The 27,380-nt window shown below is 50.8% G+C and overlaps 1 protein-coding gene across 1 annotated transcript in view; it reads left to right on the forward strand.

Moving 5' to 3' along the window:
* SKP2 (S-phase kinase associated protein 2) overlaps window positions 1-27,380 on the forward strand; it is a 217,016-nt gene that overhangs the window by 79,691 nt on the left and 109,945 nt on the right. The window lies entirely within an intron of this gene.

Below are 27,380 nucleotides of genomic sequence, written 5' to 3' on the forward strand. Positions count from 1 at the left end.
GCCATGTCTTCCCTGGACTGGAATCAAGCATCCTAGGACCAGTTTCTGGCTATAAGCCGTCATCGGCCAGGATAGCTTGACTCCAGTGGTGTAGGGACCACTGGACTAACGTCTGAGCATACCCGCCCCACTCGGGGTGACAAATGCAAAAACAAAAGTTGATGGACAGAATGCAGAACAATGTCATATATTCACCCCAGTACAGAGATCTGGCCCTAAATCCATCGTTTTTTTGGGCACTCCACACCATCCCAGTTCAGACATGGCCATATGCAAATCAGTCTTGACCCTGTGCCTCATGGGAACAGTCCAGCCCGAACTGCCAAGCCATGTCTTCGCTGGGCCGGAATCAAGCATCCTAGGACTGGTTTCTGGCTATCAGCCGTCATCAGCCAGGATTGCTTGATTCCAGTGGTGTGGAGAGAACTGAACTCACGTCTGAGCATACCCGTCCCACTCGGGGTGACTAATGCAATAACAACAGTTGATGGGCAGAATGCAGAACAATGTCATACATTCTAAATGTAAATGTAAATGTGTTGTACTTGTAAAGCGCATGGCTGCCTCAGCAACGGGGAGTCCTGGCTGCACTCTTACCGCTGTGGAACCCTTCCTGGCTTTTCCCTGTGAAATGTCCACTCTTGGGCACCCCCAAGGTGAAGCCAGGCATCCCAGCTCTGTTGGGGCCGTTGTGGAGATTAAGCAAGCTATTGCCCAGAGTTGCAGCGTGGGACCCATGATTAGAATAGGCACCGAAGCAAGAATTGTCAGGTCCGAAGAAATTGAGCCCAAGTCCTGCCGAGGCGGGAATTGAACCCTGGTCGCGGGCCAGACCTCTGCATCAGGGTCTGCCGCTCTAACCATTGAGCCAAACTTCTCCACATTCACCCCAGTACAGAGATCTGGGCCTAAATCCATAGTTTGTTTGCACTCCACACCACCCCAGCTCAGACATGGCTTATGCAAATCAGCCTTGACCCTGTGCCTCATGGGAACAGTCCAGCCTGAACTGTCAAGCCATGTCTTCCCTGGACCGGAATCAAGTATCCAAGGACCGGTTTCGGGCTATCAGCCAAGATAGCTTGACTCCAGTGGTGTGAAGAGCACGGGACTCACGTCTGAGCATACCCGTCCTGCTCCGGGTGACAAATGCAAAAACAACAGTTGATGGACAGAATGCAGAACAATGTAATACATTCATCCCAGTACAGAGATCTGGGCCTAAATCCATCTTTTTGTTGGACTCCTGTGAAGGGGCAGAGCTTACCTCCAGGTCGCAGCGACCCCGTACGAACGCCCATAGGGGCGACAACACTAACCTGCCGCCCAAACCGGCTACACCTCTCTCTGTCTCCCTGCAGGTACCGACAGCATCGCCGGCGCCCAGCGGACCGGAAACGACCTGGATTGACCCCGGAAGTGCAACGGCCACTAAAGGACCGGAAGTGACCCTGCCTGACCCCGGAAGCCTTTCCTCAGAGACCCGAGGGGATCGTATAAAGCCCGGCAACACAGAGGTGGATTGGTTCCCAGCGGTGGACTCGTGGCAGGAGTTGGCGAGACGCGAAGGACCAGCGGAGGAGGTTGTAGGAGAGCGGACGCGAGGAGAGAGCGGAGAAGAGGAAGAATTGTGGTGCGAGGATTGGTGGCATCCTCAGGAGGTGGCTGGAAAGCGGCCGTAACTCGGATGAGAGTTACGGCGGGGCACGTGAGTAATCTGTTATCATTCTCCGTGTTTCCCCCACCTTGTGTAAATAGTGTAAATCGTGTACAGATATCACGCGCACCCGCACTGTGTAATATAGTCACCCCTTCCCTGTATAATACCTACCAACCCCCCCCCTCCCTTCACGACAACCACTCTATTCCGAATCCTCCCTTTCCTTTCCCGTCTTACCCAACCCTATCGTCCTCCCTCACCGTCTATTTCCCTCCCTACACTCCCGGTGCCGGTGACAGGTATCTAAGTTCCGTGTGCTTTGGAACTAATTGCCCTGTGTCTTTCTCACTTACCTCCGAGGGACGCCCCGAAGCCCGTCAGCAGGAAGGAGATCCCCAGCCCGGCGGAGGAAGACCTACCTGTGTTCCCCTCTTCGGACCCCCTCTCGAGGACCCGGAACAGGACCAGCAAGCAGCATACCCGGACACCGTGCCCAAGGATTTGACTTCCTCTGTAACTAATAAAATCCTTGCTAACCATAGCACACTACATTCGGCCTCCACGCCTGTTATTCCGGCCCGCACACCCCCACACCCCACAAGTGGTGTCAGAAGTGGGATCGCCCGGAAGCATGGAGGCCGCCGTCAAACAGCTGGCCGAGGGCCAGGAGCTCCTCGGCAAACTGATGGAGAGGTTTCTGAAGACCGCAGAAGATGACAGGGGCCAATTGCACGACGTCCTGAAGGGGCAGGGTACAGCCCAGGACCAGGCTCTGGAAAAATTGACCACCGTCATGGGGCAGCAGAGACCAATGGCATCGTTACCCTCGGTAGTCCTGCAGAAGTATGTGGCTGGTGAAGATCCAGACTTTTTCTTCACCAACTTCGAACGGCTTGCTCAGGCCGCTGCTTGGCCTGCAGATCGGTGGGGCCATTACCTAGGTCCCCTACTAACAGGGGAGCTGCAAGCAGCCTATCAACAGGCCAACATCCAGGGACAGACTCCCTATGCGGATATAAAAAAATGCATCTTGGAACGTCTGGGGATAGATGACGAAACTTACAGGGTTAGACTCCGCCAGGCCAAGGAGGGGCCCCAAGAGAATCCCCGGGCATTGTCGTTCAGGATACAAGACTTGGCCGACCGATGGCTCAAACCAGCAACCTCAAGTAAGGCTGAAATAATGGCCAAGATATACCTCGAACAATATCTGGCTTCCCTACATCCCGCTACGCAGAAGTGGGTCCGCCAACATGCCCGGTTGACTCTTGACAGTGCTGTCGAAATAGCCAGTGCCTATAATCGAGCACAGGAAGGCCAGCGGGCGAGGGAAGAACACCCCACCCACCTAGGTCGGGGCAACCATCCCCGGCCAACAAGACCACCTCCGATGCAAAGAAAACCAGAAGTAGCCCCACTGATGCCTTATCCGGTCATGCCCAGACCACCGCCGCCAGGACCACAATGTTACCATTGTGGTGGATATGGACACATCGCCCGCATATGCCCTCAGAAAGAGGAACCCATGGAGATTGGCTTGACGAGAAATTATGTATGTCTCACCACCGAAACAACCCCTCCACCCTTCAGGTGTCCCGTACAGATCGACGGACAAAGGATGATGGCACTTGCGGATACCGGGTGTCGCCACAGTGTTCTGCGTCCCCAAGAACTACCCCACGCCGTGGGACCCGTGACCGGGTCAGTGGCCATCAAATGTGTCCACGGAGACACCAAATGTTACCCGACCACGCAAGTACGTGTACAACATCCTACCGACCCAGGAAGCTTGTTGACAGTCGGTTTGGTTCCCAACCTACCCGAACAGGCAATTCTAGGGAGCGACTATAGTGGTCTTCCGCATCTCCTCCAAGACACCACAGACTCTTTGAAGAAATGGTGGGCAGAGGCTCCATTTTCCCGTGATTCCCCTGCTGCTGTCGAGATACCCAAACCCTGGAAGACCAAGGCCCAAAGGAAAAAGGAAAAGAGGGGGTTCGCTCTGGCCTGCCCAGCACAGGTGGACCCTCATCCGTGGGAAACCGATCGGGAATTCAGAGCTGCCCAACAAGAAGATCCAGTGTTGCAGGATGCTTGGGGTCGGGCACTCCCCGATGAAGACCCCTTACACGTAGGTCCCTACTTCTTCATACGGAATGGACTCTTGTATCGCAAAGGAGGAGCCCAGGCCAATACTCAACTGGTTATCCCGGGGTTGTTCCGTGAGAAAGTTTTGTTTCTGGCGCACAGTCATCTGTTAGGTGGGCATTTTAGTGATGAAAAGACTGGAGAAGCGATCCTGGAGAAGTTCTACTGGCCCGGGGTGTACGCGCAGATTAAGCGCTGTTGTCGGGAATGCCCGGTGTGCCAGAAAACCAGCCGGTACCGACCACCGAGAGCTCCCCTACACCCCCTTCCTCTGATAGATATCCCCTTCACTAGGGTGGGGATGGACATTATAGGCCCCCTGTTACCCTCCCGGAGTGGCTGTAGGTATGCCTTAGTAGTGGTGGACTACGCCACCCGATTCCCTGAAGCAGTGCCTCTCCGTCAACCAACCACCCAGAACATAGCCAAAGCGCTTATTTCCATATTTTCCAGGGTGGGGTTTCCCCGCGAGATTTTAACCGATCAAGGCACCCCCTTTGTCTCCTCCCTCATGCGCCAAGTCTGTTCCAAACTGGGGATCAAACAGATAAGAACATCAGCATACCACCCCCAGACGGACGGCTTGATGGAACGCTACAACGCTACGCTAAAGACCACCTTGAAAAAACTTTTGGGTCTCGAGAGCAAAAGATGGGAGGAGATGTTACCTTTGGCCCTTTTTGCCATCCGGTGCAAGGCACAAAGTAGCACAGGTTATTCGCCTTACGAACTGCTCTATGGTCGCGCCCCCCGAACTCTTTTGGACATGGCTCGTGAGGCCTGGGAAGCCGAACCCGATCGGACCCGTCCTCTCCCCGAATATGTCAACAACCTGAAAACCCATTTAGGAGAGATCCGAGAGATTGTGAGACAGAACCTACTGGCCGCTCAAACGTCTCAAAAACAACAATACAACAAAGGAACCAAACTCCGGTCCTTTGTTCCCGGGGAGTTGGTCCTGTTGCTCCTTCCCTCCTCAGACCATAAGTTGCTGGGACAATGGCAGGGGCCATTCACCGTCACCAGACAAGTGACTCCCGTGACATATGAAGTCCAAATCGACGGCACCAGGGGGTCCACCCAGGTATACCATGTCAACCTCCTAAAGAAATGGGAGGGTCCTCGACCCGTATTGACTGGTGTTAGCCCCCTCCCCTTTGAATGCTGCTTTGATACAGAGCTATCTGAGAGCAAGAAACGGGACCTCTGCCAGACCCTGTCCTCAGTGCAAACCGTGTTTTCCTCCCTCCCAGGACACACTACAGTAGTGGAGCATGCCATCCATACAGAACCGGGGAAAATAGTCCGGCAGCGTCCGTATCGTGTCCCAGAAGCTCGAAGAGCAGTCATAAAAGAGGAAACCAATCAAATGTTAAAGATGGGCATCATTGAACCCTCCCGTAGCGACTGGAATTCGCCCATAGTCCTAGTACCAAAACCCGATGGATCTACCAGGTTTTGTATCGATTTTAGGGAGGTAAACAAAATTTCAGCCTTCGATTCCTACCCCCTACCTCGGGTAGACGAGATGGTCGAACGCATCGGCAGGGCCCAGTATATAAGCACCCTCGACCTCTGCAAGGGATACTGGCAAATTCCCTTGAGAGCCGAGGATAAACACAAAACAGCATTCTCCACCCCAGAGGGACTGTTCCAGTTTAAAGTTATGCCCTTTGGCCTTCATGGAGCCCCAGCAACATTTCAACGGGCCATGAATCAGGTTCTACAGCCCCATTCCCACTACTCGGGTGCGTACCTAGACGATATAGTCATCTACAGTGACACCTGGGAGCAACATCTGTCTCATGTACGAGCAATCGTAACCTCCCTAGGTGCCTCTGGCTTCACCATAAATCCCTCCAAGACCACGTTAGCTGCCCAAAGCGTGAAGTATCTAGGATACCTGCTGGGGGAGGGACATATTCGGCCACAAGACAGCAAGGTCAGGACCATCCAAGACATTCCCTTTCCCCAAACTCGTAAAGACCTCCGAGCATTCCTAGGTATGCTGGGATACTACCGGAGATTTATACCTAACTTCTCCCATACGGCAGCCCCCTTGACGGATCTCCTAAAGAAAACAACGAAAGCGGAGGAGATCCTCAAACAACCAACCCCCTTGTTGTTACAGGCCTTTCACCTCCTCAAACATTCCCTGACCTCAGAACCCGTGCTGATGAGTCCTGACTATTCCAAGCCCTTTATATTGCAGACCGACGCGTCTGACCAGGGTTTGGGGGCAGTGTTGTCGCAAAAGGACGAATCGGGGGCGGAGAAACCCGTTCTATATCTAAGCAGGAAGTTGTTTCCCCGTGAAACCAATTATTCAGTGGTAGAAAAAGAAGCACTCGCCATTAAATGGGCAATCGAAAGCCTCCGGTATTACCTGGAGGGGCGGGAATTCATTCTATACACAGATCATGCCCCTCTTGAATGGATGGCGCGTAACCGGGGTAATAATGATAGAGTACTCAGGTGGTTCCTCTCTCTCCAACCCTTTCGCTTCCGAACCTTACATCGGAAAGGGCTGGAACAGGGTAACGCAGACTATCTCTCCCGGTACCCACCAAACCTGACCCCTACAAGAAACAATCCTAGGGAAAGGGGATGTGAAGGGGCAGAGCTTACCTCCAGGTCGCAGCGACCCCGTACGAACGCCCATAGGGGCGACAACACTAACCTGCCGCCCAAACCGGCTACACCTCTCTCTGTCTCCCTACAGGTACCGACAGCATCGCCGGCGCCCAGCGGACCGGAAACGACCTGGATTGACCCCGGAAGTGCAACGGCCACTAAAGGACCGGAAGTGACCCTGCCTGACCCCGGAAGCCTTTCCTCAGAGACCCGAGGGGATCGTATAAAGCCCGGCAACACAGAGGTGGATTGGTTCCCAGCGGTGGACTCGTGGCAGGAGTTGGCGAGACGCGAAGGACCAGCGGAGGAGGTTGTAGGAGAGCGGACGCGAGGAGAGAGCGGAGAAGAGGAAGAATTGTGGTGCGAGGATTGGTGGCATCCTCAGGAGGTGGCTGGAAAGCGGCCGTAACTCGGATGAGAGTTACGGCGGGGCACGTGAGTAATCTGTTATCATTCTCCGTGTTTCCCCCACCTTGTGTAATTAGTGTAAATAGTGTAAATCGTGTACAGATATCACGCGCACCCGCACTGTGTAATATAGTCACCCCTTCCCTGTATAATACCTACCAACCCCCCCCCTCCCTTCACGACAACCACTCTATTCCGAATCCTCCCTTTCCTTTCCCGTCTTGCCCAACCCTATCGTCCTCCCTCACCGTCTATTTCCCTCCCTACACTCCCGGTGCCGGTGACAGGTATCTAAGTTCCGTGTGCTTTGGAACTAATTGCCCTGTGTCTTTCTCACTTACCTCCGAGGGACGCCCCGAAGCCCGTCAGCAGGAAGGAGATCCCCAGCCCGGCGGAGGAAGACCTACCTGTGTTCCCCTCTTCGGACCCCCTCTCGAGGACCCGGAACAGGACCAGCAAGCAGCATACCCGGACACCGTGCCCAAGGATTTGACTTCCTCTGTAACTAATAAAATCCTTGCTAACCATAGCACACTACATTCGGCCTCCACGCCTGTTATTCCGGCCCGCACACCCCCACACCCCACAACTCCACACCACCCCAGCTCAGACATGTCTTATGAAAATCAGCCTTGACCCTGTGCCTCATCTGAACAGTCCAGCCCGAACTGCCAAGCCATGTCTTCGCTGGGCCGGAATCAAGCATCCTAGGACTGGTTTCTGGCTATCAGCCGTCATCAGCCAGGATTGCTTGATTCCAGTGGTGTGGAGAGAACTGAACTCACGTCTGAGCATACCCGTCCCACTCGGGGTGACTAATGCAATAACAACAGTTGATGGGCAAAATGCAGAACAATGTCATACATTCTAAATGTAAATGTAAATGTGTTGTACTTGTAAAGGGCACGGCTGCCTCAGCAAAGGGGCGTCCCGGCGCTGCACTCATACTGCTGTGGAAACCTTCCTGGCTTTTCCCTGTGAAATGTCCACTCCTGGGCACTCCCAAGGTGAAACCAGGCATCGCAGCGCTGTTGGGGCCATTGTGGAGATTAAACAAACTATTCCCCAGAGTTGCAGCGTGGGACCCATAATTAGAATAGTCACCGAAGCGAGAATTGTCAGGTCCGAAGAAATTGAGCCCAAGTCCTGCCGAGGCGGGAATTGAACCCTGGTCCCGGGCCAGACCTCTGCATCAGGGTCTGCCACTCTAACCATTGAGCCACACTTCTCCACATTCACCCCAGTACCGAGATCTGGCCCTAAATCCATTGTTTTTTTGCACTCCACACCATCCCCGTTCAGACATGGCCATATGCAAATTAGTCTTGACCCTGTGCCTCATGGGAACAGTCCAACCCGAACTGCCAAGCCATGTCTTCCCTGGACTGGAATCAAGCATCCTCGGACCATTTCTGGCTATCAGCCGTCATCAGCCAGGATCGCTTGACTCCAGTGGTGTGGAGAGCAGGGAACTCACTTCTGAACATACCCGTCCCACTCGGGGTGACAAATGCATAAACAACAGTTGATGGACAGAATGCAGAACAATGTCATACATTCACCCTAGTACAGAGATCTGGGCCTAAATCCATTGTTTTTTTTGCACTCCACACCACCCCAGTTCAGACATGGCCAAATGCAAATCAGCCTTGAAACTGTGCCTCATGGGAACTGTCCAGCCTGAACTGCCAAGCCATGTCTTCCCAGGACCGAAATCAAGCATTCTAGGACCGGTTTCTGGCTATCAGCCGTCAACAGCCAGGATAGCTTGACTCCAGTGGTGTGGAGATCACTGGACTCACGTCTGAGTATACCCGTCCCACTCGGGGTGACAAATGCAAAAACAACAGTTGATGGACAGAATGCAGAACAATGTAATACATTCATCCCAGTACAGAGATCTGGGCCTAAATCCATCTTTTTTTTGGACTGCACACCACCCCAGCTCAGACATGGCTTATGCAAATCAGCCTTGACCCTGTGCCTCATGGGAACAGTCCAGTCCGAACTGCCAAGCCATGTCTTCGCTGGGCCGGAATCAAGCATCCTAGGACCGGTTTCTGGCTATCAGCCGTCATCAGCCAGGATAGCTTGACTCCAGTGGTGTTCAAGTTCAAGTTCAAGTTCGGGCATTTGTAGCGCACTGCTCACCCAGAGGGTCTCAAGGCGCTTGGGGATTTGGTTCATTATTTGTCGAATAGCCAGGTTTTAAGTTCTTTCCTGAAGGAGATGTGATTTTGAGTAAGGCGGAGGTGGGTGGGGAGTGAGTTCCAGGTCTTGGCAGCAAGGAAGGAGAAGGATCTGCCACCCATGGTGGATTTTTGGATGCGCGGGACAGCGGCGAGGGCTTGATTGGACGATCTTAGTTGGCGGGTGGGTTTGTGGAAGGACAGTCGTGTGTTGAGGCATTCGGGTCCTAGATTGTAGAGGGCCTTGTGTGCGTGGGTGAGAAGGCGGAATGTGATTCTTTTGTTGACGGGAAGCCAGTGGAGGTCTTTTAGGTGTCCGGTGATGTGATCTTGGCGAGGGATGTCTAATATGAGTCTCGCTGATGCGTTTTGGATGCGTTGGAGTTTTTTCTGTAATTTTGCTGTGATTCCGGCGTATAGTGTGTTACCATAATCCAGTCGACTCGTGACCAGTGCGTGGGTGACAGTCTTTCTTGTCTCGAGGGGGATACAATGGAAGATCTTTTTGCGAACGCGAAGTATGTTGAAGCAGGATGATGAGACTGCGTTGACTTGTCTGGACATCGAGAGAGAGGAGTCTAGGATGAAGCCATGGTTACGTGCATGGTCTGTGGGTGTGGGTGCTGTGCCCAGAGCAGAAGGCCACCAAGAGTCGTCCCAGGCAGAGGCGGAAGATCCTAGGATGAGCACCTCTGTTTTGTCTGAGTTGAGTTTTAGGCGGCTATGTTTCATCCATTCGGCTACTTCTTTCATGCCTTCGTGAAGATTGGTTTTGGCGGTGTTAGGGTCTTTGGTGAGGGAAGGATTAACTGGGTGTCGTTGGCGTAAGAGATGATGTTAAGGTTGTGTTGACGCGCAATGGAGGCGAGTGGACTCATGTAAACGTTGAAGAGGGTGGGACTGAGTGAAGATCCTTGTGGTACGCCACAGATGACTTTAATGGCCTCAGAGTTGAATGGGGGAAGTCAGACTCTTTGGGTTCTCCCAGTGAGGAATGAGGTGATCCAGTCCAAGGCTGTTCCTTGTATGCCGATGTTGCTGAGGCGTTGTATAAAGGTGCTGTGGCAGACTGTGTCGAAAGCGGCGGAGAGGTCTAGTAGAATGAGGGCCACTGTTTCACCGTTGTCCAGTAGTGTTCGGATGTCGTCAGTCGCTGCAATGAGGGCGGTTTCGGTGCTGTGTTTGGCTCGAAACCCGGATTGAGATGGATCGAGGGAGTTGTTGGATTCAAGGAAGGCGGCGAGCTGGTTGTTGACGGCTTTCTCGATGACTTTGGCCGGGAATGGGAGGAGGGATATGGGTCGGTAGTTTTTAAGTTCAGAGGGGTCTGCTGTGGGTTTCTTCAGAAGGGCGCTGAGTTCGGCGTGTTTCCAGCTTTCTGGAAAGGTGGCAGAGTTGAACGAGCAGTTGATGACATCACGGATATGGGGTGCGATGATGGAGTCCGCTTTGTTGTAGATGTGGTGGGGGCAGGGGTCGGTTGGCGAGCCAGAGTGGATTGAGTTCCTTAGGCGGATGGTGTCATCAGTGGTGATTGGGTTCCAGGCGCTGAGGTTGTTAGTTGGCGGAGTAGGATCTGAGGGGGGTGGGGAGGGTTGATCGCTTGGAGTATTCTCGAAGCTGTTGTGGATGTCGGCAATTTTGTTGTAGAAGAAGGAGGATAACGCATCGCAGAGGTCTTGGGAAGGAGTGATGTCGTTAGATGCTGCGGTGGGGTTGGTGAATTCTTTGACGATTTTGAAAAGTTTCTTGCTGTTGTGAGTGTTGTTGTTGAGACGATCCTTGAATGCTGATTTCTTGGTGGATCGAATCAGCTGGTGGTGTTTGCGGGTGGCTGCCTTGAGGGTGGACATGTTGTCCGTGGTTGGGTTTTTTCTCCATGTTTTCTCCAGGGTGCGGCATAGCTTCTTGGAGTTTTTTAAGGTCATCATTGAACCAGGGAGCCTTTTTGCTGGCTGATTTGATCTGGTGCTTTTTCAGGGGTGCTAATTCGTCAGCACTGTGGGTGATCCATTGCTTGAGATTGGTGGCCGCTTGGTTTGGGTCCGATGAGAGGGTGGGAGGGTTTTGGTTGAGTGATGAGAGGAGTTGGTCGGAGGTGATTTTGTTCCAGTTTCTCCGAGGAATAGGTTGTGGGCGGTTGTGGGTCAAGGTGGTTTTGTAGCTGAAGTGAACGCAGCTGTGGTCCGTCCAGTGGAGAGCTGTGGTGCGATCGAAGGAGATGTGCTTGCTGGAGGTGAAGATAGGGTCGAGCGTGTGTCCGGCTACATGGGTGGGGGTGTCGACAAGTTGTTTGAGTCCAAGATTGGCCATGTTGTCCAGAAGGGTGGTGGTGTTGCTGTTGTGTTTGTTTTCAAGGTGGTAGTTGAAGTCCCCTAAGAGAATGTAGTTCTCGGAGGCGAGAGCATGTGGGCTGACGAAGTCCGTGATGTCATCGCAGAATTGAGTGCGGGTACCTGGAGGCCTGTAGATGAGGGTGCCTCTGAGTGTGGCCCTAGGGTCGGTGTGGATTTGAAAGTGGAGATGTTCGGCGGTTGCAAGATTATCGTCGGGGCTGGTCGTGATTTTGATGGTGTTCCTATGGATGATGGCGATGCCTCCTCCTGTTTGATTGGTGCGGTCTTTACGGATAATCTTGTAAGCGTCCGGTATGGCTATGGCGATGTCAGGTGCTGACGATGTGTTCATCCATCTTTCTGTAAGGAAGGCGATTTCCGGTGATGTAGTGTCGAGTAGGTCCCAGAGTTCCGTTGCGTGTCTGTGGACCGAGCGGGTGTTCAGCAGGATGCACTTCAGGCGGTTAGAGTCGGAGCTGTGTGTGGCGGAAGTGGATTTGGTGAGGGTCCTGAAGCAGTTGAACTTGCAGGAGAGGCAGGCGAATGGGCCGTGCACTGGACTCACGTCTGAGCATACCCATCCCACTCGGGGTGACAAATGCAAAAACAACAGTTGATGGACAGAATGCAGAACAATGTCATACATTCACCCCAGTACAGAGGTCTGAGTCTAAATCCATCGTTTTTTTGCACTCCACACCACCCCAATTCAGACATGGCCATATGCAAATCAGCCTTGAAACTGTGCCTCATGGGAACTGTCCAGCCCGAACTGCCAAGCCATGTCTTCCCAAGACCGAAATCAAGCATTCTAGGACCAGTTTCTGGCTATCAGCCGTCATCAGCCAGGATAGCTTGACTCCAGTGGTGTGGAGAGCACTGGACTCACGTCTGAGCATACCCGTCCCACTCGGGGTGACAAATGCAAAAACAACAGTTGATGGACAGAATGCAGAACAATGTAATAATTTCATCCCAGTACAGAGATCTGGGCCTAAATCCATTGTTTCTTTGCACTCGACACCACCCCAGTTCAGACATGGCCATATGCAAATCAGCCTTGACCCGGTGCCTCATGGAAACAGTCCAGCCCGAACTGCAAAGCCATGTCTTCCCTGGACTGAAATCAAGCATCCTAGGACTGCTTTCTGGCTATAAGCCGTCATCAGCCAGGATAGCTTGACTCCAGTGGTGTACGGACCACTGGACTAACGTCTGAGCATACCCGCCCCACTCGGGGTGACAAATGCAAAAACAACAGTTGATGGACAGAATGCAGAACAATGTCATACATTCACCCCAGTACAGAGATCTGGCCCTAAATCCATCGTTTTTTGGGGCACTCCACGCCATCCCAGTTCAGACATGGCCATATGCAAATCAGTCTTGACCCTGTGCCTCATGGGAATGGTCCAGACCGAACTGCCAAGCCATGTCTTCCCTGGACCGGAATCAAGCATCCTAGGACCGGTTTCTGGCTATTAGCCGTCATCAGCCAGGATAGCTTGACTCCAGTGGTGTAGAGAGCACTGGACTCACGTCTGAGCATACCCGTCCCACTCGGGGTGACAAATGCAAAAACAACAGTTGATGGACAGAATGCAGAACAATGTAATACATTCATCCCAGTACAGAGATCTGGGCCTAAATCCATCTTTTTTTTGGACTCCACACCACCCCAGCTCAGACATGGCTTATGCAAATCAGCCTTGACCCTGTGCCTCATGGGAACAGTCCAGCCCGAACTGCCAAGCCATGTCTTCGCTGGGCCGGAATCAAGCATCCTAGGACTGGTTTCTGGCTATCAGCCGTCATCAGCCAGGATTGCTTGATTCCAGTGGTGTGGAGAGAACTGAACTCACGTCTGAGCATACCCGTCCCACTCGGGGTGACTAATGCAATAACAACAGTTGATGGGCAGAATGCCGAACAATGTCATACATTCTAAATGTAAATGTAAATGTGTTGTACTTGTAAAGCGCATGGCTGCCTCAGCAACGGGGAGTCCTGGCTGCACTCTTACCGCTGTGGAACCCTTCCTGGCTTTTCCCTGTGAAATGTCCACTCTTGGGCACCCCCAAGGTGAAGCCAGGCATCCCAGCTCTGTTGGGGCCGTTGTGGAGATTAAGCAAGCTATTGCCCAGAGTTGCAGCGTGGGACCCATGATTAGAATAGGCACCGAAGCAAGAATTGTCAGGTCCGAAGAAATTGAGCCCAAGTCCTGCCGAGGCGGGAATTGAACCCTGGTCCCGGGCCAGACCTCTGCATCAGGGTCTGCCGCTCTAACCATTGAGCCAAACTTCTCCACATTCACCCCAGTACAGAGATCTGGGCCTAAATCCATAGTTTTTTTGCACTCCACACCACCCCAGCTCAGACATGGCTTATGCAAATCAGCCTTGACCCTGTGCCTCATGGGAACAGTCCAGCCTGAACTGTCAAGCCATGTCTTCCCTGGACCGGAATCAAGTATCCAAGGACCAGATTCGGGCTATCAGCCAAGATAGCTTGACTCCAGTGGTGTGAAGAGCACGGGACTCACGTCTGAGCATACCCGTCCTGCTCCGGGTGACAAATGCAAAAACAACAGTTGATGGACAGAATGCAGAACAATGTCATACATTCACCCCATTACAGAGATCTGGGCCTAAATCCATTGTTTCTTTGCACTAGACACCACCCCAGTTCAGACATGGCCATATGCAAATCAGCCTTGACCCGGTGCCTCATGGAAACAGTCCAGCCCGAACTGCAAAGCCATGTCTTCCCTGGACTGGAATCAAGCATCCTAGGACCGGTTTCTGGCTATAAGCCGTCATCAGCCAGGATAGCTTGACTCCAGTGGTGTAGGGACCACTGGACTAACGTCTGAGCATACCCGCTCCACTCGGGGTGACAAATGCAAAAACAACAGTTGATGGACAGAATGCAGAACAATGTCATACATTCACCCCAGTACAGACATCTGGCCCTAAATCCATCGTTTTTTTGGGCACTCCACACCATCCCAGTTCAGACATGGCCATATGCAAATCAGTCTTGACCCTGTGCCTCATGGGAACAGTCCAGACCGAACTGCCAAGCCAAGTCTTCCCTGGACCGGAATCAAGCATCCTAGGACCGGTTTCTGGCTATTAGCCGTCATCAGCCAGGATAGCTTGACTCCAGTGGTGTAGAGAGCACTGGACTCACGTCTGAGCATACCCGTCCCACTCGGGGTGACAAATGCAAAAACAACAGTTGATGGACAGAATGCAGAACAATGTAATACATTCATCCCAGTACAGAGATCTGGGCCTAAATCCATCTTTTTTTTGGACTCCACACCACCCCAGCTCAGACATGTCTTATGAAAATCAGCCTTGACCCTGTGCCTCATGGGAACAGTCCAGCCCGAACTGCCAAGCCATGTCTTCGCTGGGCCGGAATCAAGCATCCTAGGACTGGTTTCTGGCTATCAGGCGTCATCAGCCAGGATTGCTTGATTCCAGTGGTGTGGAGAGAACTGAACTCACGTCTGAGCATACCCGTCCCACTCGGGGTGACTAATAATGCAATAACAACAGTTGATGGGCAGAATGCAGAACAATGTCATACATTCTAAATGTAAATGTAAATGTGTTGTACTTGTAAAGGGCACGGCTGCCTCAGCAAAGGGGCGTCCCGGCGCTGCCCTCATACTGCTGTGGAAACCTTCCTGGCTTTTCCCTGTGAAATGTCCACTCCTGGGCACTCCCAAGGTGAAAGGAGGCATCGCAGCGCTGTTCGGGCCATTGTGGAGATTAAACAAACTATTCCCCAGAGTTGCAGCGTGGGACCCATAATTAGAATAGTCACCGAAGCGAGAATTGTCAGGTTCGAAGAAATTGAGCCCAAGTCCTGCCGAGGCGGGAATTGAACCCTGGTCCCTGGCCAGACCTCTGCATCAGGGTCTGCCACTCTAACCATTGAGCCACACTTCTCCACATTCACCCCAGTACCGAGATCTGGCCCTAAATCCATTGTTTTTTTGCACTCCACACCATCCCCGTTCAGACATGGCCATATGCAAATCAGTCTTGACCCTGTGCCTCATGGGAACAGTCCAACCCGAACTGCCAAGCCATGTCTTCCCTGGACTGGAATCAAGCATCCTCGGACCGTTTCTGGCTATCAGCCGTCATCAGCCAGGATAGCTTGACTCCAGTGGTGTGGAGAGCAGGGAACTCACTTCTGAACATACCCGTCCCACTCGGGGTGACAAATGCATAAACAACAGTTGATGGACAGAATGCAGAACAATGTCATACATTCACCCTAGTACAGAGATCTGGGCCTAAATCCATTGTTTTTTTTGCACTCCACACCACCCCAGTTCAGACATGGCCAAATGCAAATCAGCCTTGAAACTGTGCCTCATGGGAACTGTCCAGCCTGAACTGCCAAGCCATGTCTTCCCAGGACCGAAATCAAGCATTCTAGGACCGGTTTCTGGCTATCAGCCGTCATCAGCCAGGATAGCTTGACTCAAGTGGTGTGGAGATCACTGGACTCACGTCTGAGTATACCCGTCCCAATCGGGGTGACAAATGCAAAAACAACAGTTGATGGACAGAATGCAGAACAATGTAATACATTCATCCCAGTACAGAGATCTGGGCCTAAATCCATCTTTTTTTTGGACTGCACACCACCCCAGCTCAGACATGGCTTATGCAAATTAGCCTTGACCCTGTGCCTCATGGGAACAGTCCAGTCCGAACTGCCAAGCCATGTCTTCGCTGGGCCGGAATCAAGCATCCTAGGACCGGTTTCTGGCTATCAGCCGTCATCAGCCAGGATAGCTTGACTCCAGTGGTGTTCAAGTTCAAGTTCGGGCATTTGTAGCGCACTGCTCACCCAGAGGGTCTCAAGGCGCTTGGGGATTTGGTTCATTATTTGTCGAATAGCCAGGTTTTAAGTTCTTTCCTGAAGGAGATGTGATTTTGAGTAAGGCGGAGGTGGGTGGGGAGTGAGTTCCAGGTCTTGGCAGCAAGGAAGGAGAAGGATCTGCCACCTATGGTGGATTTTTGGATGCGCGGGACAGCGGCGAGGGCTTGATTGGACGATCTTAGTTGGCGGGTGGGTTTGTGGAAGGACAGTCGTGTGTTGAGGCATTCGGGTCCTAGATTGTAGAGGGCCTTGTGTGCGTGGGTGAGAAGGCAGAATGTGATTCTTTTGTTGACGGGAAGCCAGTGGAGGTCTTTTAGGTGTCCGGTGGTGTGATCTTGGCGAGGGATGTCTAATATGAGTCTCGCTGATGCGTTTTGGATGCGTTGGAGTTTTTTCTGTAATTTTGCTGTGATTCCGGCGTATAGTGTGTTACCATAATCCAGTCGACTCGTGACCAGTGCGTGGGTGACAGTCTTTCTTGTCTCGAGGGGGATCCAATGGAAGATCTTTTTGAGAACGCGAAGTATGTGGAAGCAGGATGATGAGACTGCGTTGACTTGTCTGGACATCGAGAGAGAGGAGTCTAGGATAAAGCCAAGGTTACTGTTAGGAAATAGACGGTTTTTCTCTCTTTCCTGTTTTCTCTGTGCCTGGTTACTCCGGTGTCCTCTTTCTGTTTCCACCTTCGTTTGGTAGCCTCCGCCCCTTTTTTCCTCCTTTCCATGACTAGGTGCCAGCGCCACTGCTCGGTGCTTGGTTTCTTACCTGGTTGGAGTTTTCTACTTCCAGAACGAGTTGTGGGGATTTAGCATTAATCCCGTTGGGTGTGTTCTTCCGAAAACGGAGTGAGACGCTGTAAGCAGTGCTGTGCAGAACGAGGCTTCGTTCTACTTCCCGGATGCATAACGCTTAGGACGCCTTCCCGCTTGTTGCTTTTCTATGGGAGAATTACGTTGCGCTTCTGTTCCTAGGAGGACAGAAAAGACTTGGGACATTTAGTTTTTCTTTTTGTTATATTTTTGAGTTCGCCCTTAATACAGAGGGATCTACGGCGGTGGCGCTTTCCGGGTTCTTGAGTACCCGATTCACATCGTTATGTGAATGTTGGGACCTTTTCACGAAGCAGTTAGCTTCTGGCGTTTCTCTAGGAACGCGCTTTAGTTTGTGGCCACAAGTAGGATATATTTAATGCAAGTACGGCGATTAAGGCTGTAATAACTTTTCAAGGGGTTTTTTGTGTCAGGAGTATGACTTTTTCCCCTTTATGAACAAAACGCTAGCAATTGGGAGATTGTTTTTTATTGACTGTTGGACTTCACTCCACTCATCTCCCATTGGAAGAGCCGTCTATGTCACACAAGTAAGGAGGGGAAATGGGTTGTGTTGGGCAGTGTTAAGGGTGAATGGAGGGGGATTCAGGTGAGAGGACACTGGGATTGTGAGTAACATTCTGTTCTCTTCTCTGCTTCTTGTCTTGTCTTGCTGCAGGTTAGAAGACTTATCCTATATGCCAATACAGAGTCTACCTAGCTGTGACATAGAAAGAGCCTGGGCGTTTCTCTTTCTTTGTTTTGTTTCTTCCTACCTTCTCCCTTTGTTTGGTCCGCGGCCACGCTGTGATAAGAAGGGCGTGTTGCGATCCGAATAGGGGTAGAGGATTGGGGCCATCCTCGCTTCCGTGGTGTGGGTCCAGTTGGGGAGAAATCCAACAGAAAACCAAGCCCACAAACTTTACACCACCTGAGCGAGAATGGATGAGGATGGGAATGTTCTGGAAGAGAGGGTCCCTACGATGCATGAATTGATGGGGGCTGTTAATGCCCTTCAAATCAAAGTACAGGAATTACAACAGGAGAATCAGGGGCTACGGCAGGAAATGAGTGCAGGAAAAAGTAAGGATCCAGTTTGGGGAATGGGAAAAGCCTCTGTAGTCCAGCCTGCTACTTTCCATTTTGATAGGAGTACAAGTGCTAGTAATCCCCCTCTAACTGTGAACGTTACTACCCCTACCCCTGTCCCGTTGGCTGTTCCAGAGAGGTTTACAGGAGATTCTAGTAAATACAGTGTGTTTATGAATCAGTGTCATTTACACTTTATGTGTCGTCCTGCTTCATTCCCAAACGACTCCTCCAAAGTGGCGTTTGTTATTTCTTATTTGGCGGGAACTGCTGCCTCTTGGGCGGTACCTTTGGTGGACAATGATGACCCGGTTTTGTATAACTATGGAGCATTTAAAGAGCAGATGCGTTGTCTATTTGCGAAACATGCTTTTATGCAAGCCAGTGATGCTGAGTTGTTAAAATTGAGACAGGGGAAACAGGATTTATTGACCTATGTGTCCACATTTAATCGTTTAGTATCCGAGACCCATTGGCCAGTTGATAAGAGAACCTCTTTGTTCTATCAAGGGTTGTCAGAAGACTTGAAGGATATTGTGTCACAGGTGGTGAATCCCCCTGAGGACTGTGTGGAATTCATCGATCTAGTAGTGAAGTTGAACCACAGACTACTGGAAAGGAGGGGTGAGAAAAACCACTTTCAGTTATCCCGAGTAGTTCCTACTAGAAGTGAAGTCAAGAGTACAGGAGAGGGCCGAACAACTCCGGAACCTATGGAGATAGGTGGAGTGAGGGGTCCCCTGTCTGCCGAAGAGAAGAGTAGAAGACGTTCTCGGAATTTGTGTCTTTATTGTGGGCAAGGAGTTCATTATGCCAGAGATTGTTCTGTAAAACCATCTTCAATTCCTTCTAAAAAAGTAGTAGCATGTGTGCAGCCACCCGAGGATTTGGTGGTAGACAAACTTAATCCATCCTATCAGATTACTGGTATAGTCAAGAGAGTCCCTAAACATTTCATGATCACCGTGTGTTTGGTTATATCTAATAGCCATAGGGCTCCTGTATCGGCATTATTGGACTCTGGTGCCACGGGTAATTTCATGGATATCAAGTTAGCAGAACAATTAAAGGTGCCCTGGATCCTGAAAGATCAACCCGAACCTGTGAGGTCCATAGATGGAACCGAGTTGTCTTCTGATACTATTACTAAACAGACTGAACCCTTGTGTATGATATGTGACAATGGACATTCCGAATATCTCGGATTTGATTTGATTGATGCTCCTTCTTTTGGTGTTGTGTTGGGGGTACCTTGGTTGCAGTCACACAATCCTAGGATTGATTGGTTTCGAAGAACTGTGACTCTTGATTCAGTCAATTGTCTGAAAGGTTGTTATAAGGTCGCCACGGATTGGGTTACTCCTTTAACTTGTGCAGTTGGAGATGGGTTGAGGGGTGACGTGCAAAAGATTCCAGAGGCATATGTAGAGTTTGCCGAGGTGTTCGACAAAGGACGAGCAAGGGACTTGCCTCCACATCGCTCGTTCGATTGTAGAATTGATTTGGTTCCCGGGGCTACTCTGCCATGTTGTCGCATCTATGCCTTGTCTGAACCAGAAGAACATCATTTGAAGGAGTACATAGACGAGATGTTGGCTAAGGGGTTTATTCATCCTTCTTCCTCTCCTGCTTCCTCAGCTATCTTCTTCATTCCCAAACGTGAAGGCGGCCTCCGCGCTTGTGTAGACTATAGGGCGCTCAATAAGGGTACTATTAAGAACAAGTATCCTCTTCCCTTGATACCTGTGTTGCTTGATCAACTGAGGCATGCAACGGTTTTCACAAAATTAGATCTCCGAGGGGCATACCATCTCATACGAGTCCGTGAAGGCGATGAATGGAAAACTGCCTTCCGGACTAAGTTCGGTCTGTATGAGTATTGTGTTATGCCCTTCGGATTGTGTAATGCTCCGGCCGCTTTTCAGTTCTTCATCAACGAAGTACTAAGGGAATATCTGGATTTGAGCGTGATCGTCTATATAGACGATATATTGATATTCTCCAGCACGGAGAATGAACATAAAACCCACGTCCGCCAGGTCTTACAAACTCTGAAAGAACACCAGTTGTTTGTGAGGCCAGAGAAATGCAGTTTCCATACAGATAGAGTGGAGTTTCTGGGTTTTCTTGTATCTGCTGAGGGTATAAGAATGGATCCACGTAAAATCGAGGCTATAACCTCCTGGCCATCGCCTAAATGTGTAAAAGAGGTGCAGGTGTTGCTTGGATTCGATAATTTCTATCGGCGGTTTATCTCCCATTTCTCGGAGATTGTTGCCCCCATGACTGTCTTATTGAGAAAGGGAGTTCCTTTTGTGTGGTCCTATTTGGCGCAAATGTCGTTAGATCAATTGATCGAACGGTTCACCTCAGCCCCTGTTCTTGTCCATCCTGACCCAGCGTTACCCTTTTTCGTTGAAGCGGATGCTTCCTTGGGTGCAGTGGGGGGTGTCTTGTCTCAGCGAGATGTAGAGACTGGGTTTATGCATCCTATGGCTTTCTTTTCAAAGACATTGTTACCTGCTGAAAGAAACTATACGGTAGCAGAACGTGAATTGTTGGCAATCAAGCTCTCCTTTGAGGAGTGGAGACACCACTTGTGGGGGGCTCGCCATTCCATTACCATCTTTACAGACCACAAGAATCTTGAATTCTTCAGGTCCGCGCGGGCCTTGACCCCTAGGCAGATGAGGTGGGTTTTATTCTTCAATGAATACAATTTCATGATTACTTACAGGCCGGCCGCACAGCAATTGAAATCAGATGCCTTGTCTAGAATACATGTGAAACAGAATGAGTGGGGGACTGACAAAGACATGGGGTCTTTCATTGCACCAGAAAAGATTGTAGGCAGCGTTTCTTTGGATGACTTTTTGACTACAGTGAAAGACAGGTTGAAAAGCTTGGATCTGACTCCTTGGGAATCCCTTCCTTCCTTTTCCATGAGAGACGGATTGTTGTATCACGAAACACAGTTGTTCATTCCTCCTGCTTTGAGGGAAACCGTGTTGAAATGGTATCATTCATCGGCTTTAGTAGGTCATCCCGGAATAAATAAAACTAGAGAATTCTATTTACGTTGGTTTTGGTGGGAGTCATTGCCACATGACGTGCAACAATTTGTGGCGTCCTGCCCCGTATGTGCTGTGAGTAAGCCATCTCATTCCAGTCCATCTGGCCTGTTACAACCTTTACCTGTACCCCCTGCGCCATGGCATACGATTAGTATGGACTTCGTTACAGATTTACCGGAGGAGTCAGGGTGTACGGTGATTTTTGTTGTGGTTGATTCCTTCACAAAAATGGCCCACTTCATCCCTTTACCTAAACTGCCTACTGCGAAGGAAATGGCTTTAGTCTTTGTGTCATTTATAGTGAGACTGCATGGTTTACCATCTGCCATTGTGTCTGATAGGGGGGCGCAGTTTGTGTCCCGTTTCTGGACAGAGTTATGTGAGGCTTTACAAATGAAAATCTGCCTGTCTTCTGCCTATCATCCTCAGTCCGATGGTCAGACCGAGAGGATCAACCAAACGATGAAACAGTATCTGCGGTGTCTGTTGACTTCTTTGACTTGTAATTGGGTGCTAGCCCTTCCTCTTGCGGAATTCGCATATAACAACAGCGTTCATTCCGCTGTGGGTATGTCCCCCTTTTACTGTTCTATGGGGTTTCATCCCAAGGCCATCCCTATTCAACCTTCGGGTCTAGTGCCTGCGGTTGATTCCTTAGGAATAGCATTGGGTAGGATTTGGGGCATAGCTCAGGAACATCTGATAAAGGCAAAGGAGGACATGAAACGGCAGGCTGACAAACACAGGGTACCTTCCCCCTCTTATGTAGTTGGTGATCGAGTTTGATTGTCAACAAAGAACTTGAGACTGGAAGGCTCCAGGAAACTACAACCAAGATATGTGGGTCCTTTTCCTATAGCACGAGTGATTAATCCTGTGGCTATGAGGCTGGAGTTGCCTGATGAATATTGTATTCATCCGGTATTCCACACTTCCTTGTTGAAGCCATATAAAAACACCGATCAGACCTTGCCTCCTCCCCCTTCCGTGATGGTGGAGGGTGAGGAAGAATACGAGGTTAATGCCATCCTTGATGCTAGGAGGAGACGGGGGAGGTTGATGTACTTAATTGATTGGAAAGGGTACCCTCCTGAGGAACGATCCTGGGAACCAGCTACAGGGGTGCATGCTCCTCGTTTAATCAGATTGTTCCATCTCCGTCACCCGACTAAACCCCGTCCTGTTGGGAGGCCTTTGAGGGGAGGTACTGTTAGGAAATAGCCGTTTTTTCTCTCTTTCCTGTTTTCTCTGTGCCTGGTTACTCTGGTGTCCTCTTTCTGTTTCCACCTTCGTTTGGTAGCCTCCGCCCCTTTTTTCCTCCTTTCCATAACTAGGTGCCAGCGCCACTGCTCGATGCTTGGTTTCTTACCTGGTTGGAGTTTTCTACTTCCAGAACGAGTTGTGGGGATTTAGCATTAATCCCGTTGGGTGTGTTCTTCCGAAAACGGAGTGAAACGCTGTAAGCAGTGCTGTGCAGAACGAGGCTTCGTTCTACTTCCCGGATGCATAACGCTTAGGACGCCTTCCCTCTTGTTGCTTTTCTACGGGAGAATTACATTGCGCTTCTGTTCCTAGGAGGACAGAAAAGACTTGGGACATTTAGTTTTTCTTTTTGTTATATTTTTGAGTTCGCCCTTAATACAGAGGGATCTACGGCGGTGGCGCTTTCCGGGTTCTTGAGTACCCGATTCACATCGTTATGTGAATGTTGGGACCTTTTCACGAAGCAGTTAGCTTCTGGCGTTTCTCTAGGAACGCGCTTTAGTTTGTGGCCACAAGTAGGATATATTTAATGCAAGTACGGCGATTAAGGCTGTAATAACTTTTCAAGAGGTTTTTTGTGTCAGGAGTATGACTTTTTCCCCTTTATGAACAAAACGCTAGCAATTGGGAGATTGTTTTTTATTGACTGTTGGACTTCACTCCACTCATCTCCCATTGGAAGAGCCGTCTATGTCACACAAGTAAGGAGGGGAAATAGGTTGTGTTGGGCAGTGTTAAGGGTGAATGGAGGGGGATTCAGGTGAGAGGACACTGGGATTGTGAGTAACATTCTGTTCTCTTCTCTGCTTCTTGTCTTGTCTTGCTGCAGGTTAGAAGACTTATCCTATATGCCAATACAGAGTCTACCTAGCTGTGACATAGAAAGAGCCTGGGCGTTTCTCTTTCTTTGTTTTGTTTCTTCCTACCTTCTCCTTTTGTTCGGTCCGCGGCCACGCTGTGATAAGAAGGGCGTGTTGCGATCCGAATAGGGGTAGAGGATTGGGGCCATCCTCGCTTCCGTGGTGTGGGTCCAGTTAGGGAGAAATCCAACAGTTACGTGCATGGTCTGTGGGTGTGGGTGCTGTGCCCAGAGCAGAAGGCCACCAAGAGTCGTCCCAGGCAGAGGCGGAAGATCCTAGGATGAGCACCTCCGTTTTGTCTGAGTTGAGTTTTAGGCGGCTATGTTTCATCCATTCGGCTACTTCTTTCATGCCTTCGTGAAGATTGGTTTTGGCGGTGTTAGGGTCTTTGGTGAGGGAAAGGATTAACTGGGTGTCGTCGGCGTAAGAGATGATGTTAAGGTTGTGTTGACGCGCAATGGAGGCGAGTGGACTCATGTAAACGTTGAAGAGGGTGGGACTGAGTGAAGATCCTTGTGGTACCCCACAGATGACTTCAATGGCCTCAGAGTTGAATGGGGGAAGTCGGACTCTTTGAGTTCTCCCAGTGAGGAATGAGGTGATCCAGTCCAAGTCTTTTCCTTGTATGCCGATGTTGCTGAGGCGTTGTATAAAGGTGCTGTGGCAGACTGTGTCGAAAGCGGCGGAGAGGTCTAGTAGAATGAGGGCCACTGTTTCACCGTTGTCCAGTAGTGTTCGGATGTCGTCAGTCGCTGCAATGAGGGCGGTTTCGGTGCTGTGTTTGGCTCGAAACCCGGATTGAGATGGATCGAGGGAGTTGTTGGATTCAAGGAAGGCGGCGAGCTGGTTGTTGACGGCTTTCTCGATGACTTTGGCCGGGAATGGGAGGAGGGATATGGGTCGGTAGTTTTTAAGTTCAGAGGGGTCTGCTGTGGGTTTCTTCAGAAGGGCGCTGAGTTCGGCGTGTTTCCAGCTTTCTGGAAAGGTGGCAGAGTTGAACGAGCAGTTGATTACATCACGGATATGGGGTGCGATGATGGAGTCCGCTTTGTTGTAGATGTGGTGGGGGCAGGGGTCGGTTGGCGAGCCAGAGTGGATTGAGTTCCCTAGGCGGATGGTGTCATCAGTGGTGATTGGGTTCCAGGCGCTGAGGTTGTTAGTTGGCAGAGTAGGATCTGAGGGGGGTGGGGAGGGTTGATCGCTTGGAGTATTCTCGAAGCTGTTGTGGATGTCAGCAATTTTGTTATAGAAGAAGGAGGATAACGCATCGCAGAGGTCTTGGGAGGGAGTGATGTCGTTAGATGCTGCGGTGGGGTTGGTGAATTCTTTGACGATGTTGAAAAGTTCCTTGCTGTTGTGAGTGTTGTTGTCGAGACGATCCTTGAATGCTGATTCCTTGGTGGATCGAATCAGCTGGTGGTGTTTGCGGATGGCTGCCTTGAGGGTGGACATGTTGTCCGTGGTTGGGTTTTTTCTCCATGTTTTCTCCAGGGTGCGGCATAGCTTCTTGGATTTTTTAAGGTCATCATTGAACCAGGGAGCCTTTTTGCTGGCTGATTTGATCTGGTGCTTTTTCAGGGGTGCTAATTCGTCAGCACTGTGGGTGATCCATTGCTTGAGATTGGTGGCTGCTTGGTTTGGGTCCGATGAGAGGGTGGGAGGGTTTTGGTTGAGTGATGAGAGGAGTTGGTCGGAGGTGATTTTGTTCCAGTTTCTCCGAGGAATAGGTTGTGGGCGGTTGTGGGTCAAGGTGGTTTTGTAGCTGAAGTGAACGCAGCTGTGGTCCGTCCAGTGGAGAGCTGTGGTGCGATCGAAGGAGATGTGCTTGCTGGAGGTGAAGATAGGGTCGAGCGTGTGTCCGGCTACATGGGTGGGGGTGTCGACAAGTTGTTTGAGTCCAAGATTGGCCATGTTGTCCAGAAGGGTGGTGGTGTTGCTGTTGTGTTTGTTTTCCAGGTGGTAGTTGAAGTCCCCTAAGAGAATGTAGTTCTCGGAGGCGAGAGCATGTGGGCTGACGAAGTCCGTGATGTCATCGCAGAATTGAGTGCGGGTACCTGGAGGCCTGTAGATGAGGGTGCCTCTGAGTGTGGCCCTAGGGTCGGTGTGGATTTGAAAGTGGAGATGTTCGGCGGTTGCAAGATTATCGTCGGGGCTGGTCGTGATTTTGATGGTGTTCCTATGGATGATGGCGATGCCTCCTCCTGTTTGATTGGTGCGGTCTTTACGGATAATCTTGTAAGCGTCCGGTATGGCTATGGCGATGTCGGGTGCTGACGATGTGTTCATCCATCTTTCTGTAAGGAAGGCGATTTCCGGTGACGTAGTGTCGAGTAGGTCCCAGAGTTCCGTTGCGTGTCTGTGGACCGAGCGGGTGTTCAGCAGGATGCACTTCAGGCGGTTAGAGTCGGAGCTGTGTGTGGCGGAAGTGGATTTGGTGAGGGTCCTGAAGCAGTTGAACTTGCAGGAGAGGCAGGCGAATGGGCCGTGCACTGGACTCACGTCTGAGCATACCCATCCCACTCGGGGTGACAAATGCAAAAACAACAGTTGATAGACAGAATGCAGAACAATGTCATACATTCACCCCAGTACAGAGGTCTGGGCCTAAATCCATCGTTTTTTTGCACTCCACACCACCCCAGTTCAGACATGGCCATATGCAAATCAGCCTTGACCCTGTGCCTCATGGGTACAGTCCAGACCGAACTCCCAAGCCATGTCTTCCCTGGACCGGAATCAAGCATCCTAGGACTGGTTTCTGGCTATTACCCGTCAGCCAGTATAGCTTGACTCCAATGGTGTGGAGAGCACGTGACTCACGTCTGAGCATACCCGTCCCACTCGGGGTGACAAATGCAAAAACAACAGTTGATGGACAGAATGCAGAACACTGTCATACATTCACCCCAGTACAGAGGTCCGGGCCTAAATCCATCGTTTTTGTGCACTCCACAGCACCCCAGGTCAGACATGGCCATGTGCAAATCAGCCTTGACTCTGTGCCTCATGGGAACAGTCCAGCCCGAACTGCCAAGCCAGGTCTTCCCTGGACCGGAATCAAGCATCCTAGGACTGGTTTCTGGCTATCAGCCAGGATTGCTTGACTCCAGTGGTGTGGAGAGCATGGGACTCACGTCTGAGCATACCCGTCTCACTCGGGGTGACAAATGCAAAAACAACAGTTGATGGACAGAATGCAGAACAATGTCATACATTCACCCCAGTACAGAGATCTAGGCCTAAATCCTTCGTTTTTTTGCACTCCACACCACCCCAGTTCAGACATGGCCATATGCAAATCAGCCTTGACCCTGTGCCTCATGGGAACAGTCCAGCCTGAACTGCCAAGCCATGTCTTCCCTGGACCAGAATCAAGCATCCTAGGACTCATTTCTGGCTATCAGCCGTCATCAGCCAGGATAGCTTGACTCCAGTGGTGTGGAGAGCACGGGACTCACGCATTTGTCACCCCACTCAGGGTGACAAATGCATGGCTTGGCAGTTCAGGCTGGACTGTTCCCATGAGGCACAGGGTCAAGACTGATTTGCATATGGCCATGTCTGAACTGGGGTGGCTTGGTGAGCAAATTAACGATGGATTAAACTCAGATCTGCGACTGGGGGTGAATGTTTTGGCATTGTGCAACATTCCGTCCATCATCTTGTGTGTTTTTTGTTGTGTTGGATGAGACAGCAGCTACACATGTGTGTCAGAGGGCACCGGCAGGGCCGCAGATGGCACACAGTTTGCTTTTGTAGGGAATTTAAACAATGTATCTAACTGTGCCGTTCCACTTCACCATAACAACGAGTCGGAGCAGCTTGCAGGGTAAATTGCTTCGCAGACAAAGAGCAGTGCATAGATTAAGAGCTGTGCTCCAGCCTTGTTTTTCTGACCGCCACATGACACCCAAAGCATGTCAGGGTGCTTTCAATGCATGACTAATGCATTTTAATGTGATGATGCGGACACCAGCATTAAAATGTATTAGTCTAACC

This window comes from Lissotriton vulgaris, chromosome 3_1 (assembly GCF_964263255.1).
Source record: "Lissotriton vulgaris chromosome 3_1, aLisVul1.2, whole genome shotgun sequence".
Classification (NCBI taxonomy): domain Eukaryota; kingdom Metazoa; phylum Chordata; class Amphibia; order Caudata; family Salamandridae; genus Lissotriton; species Lissotriton vulgaris.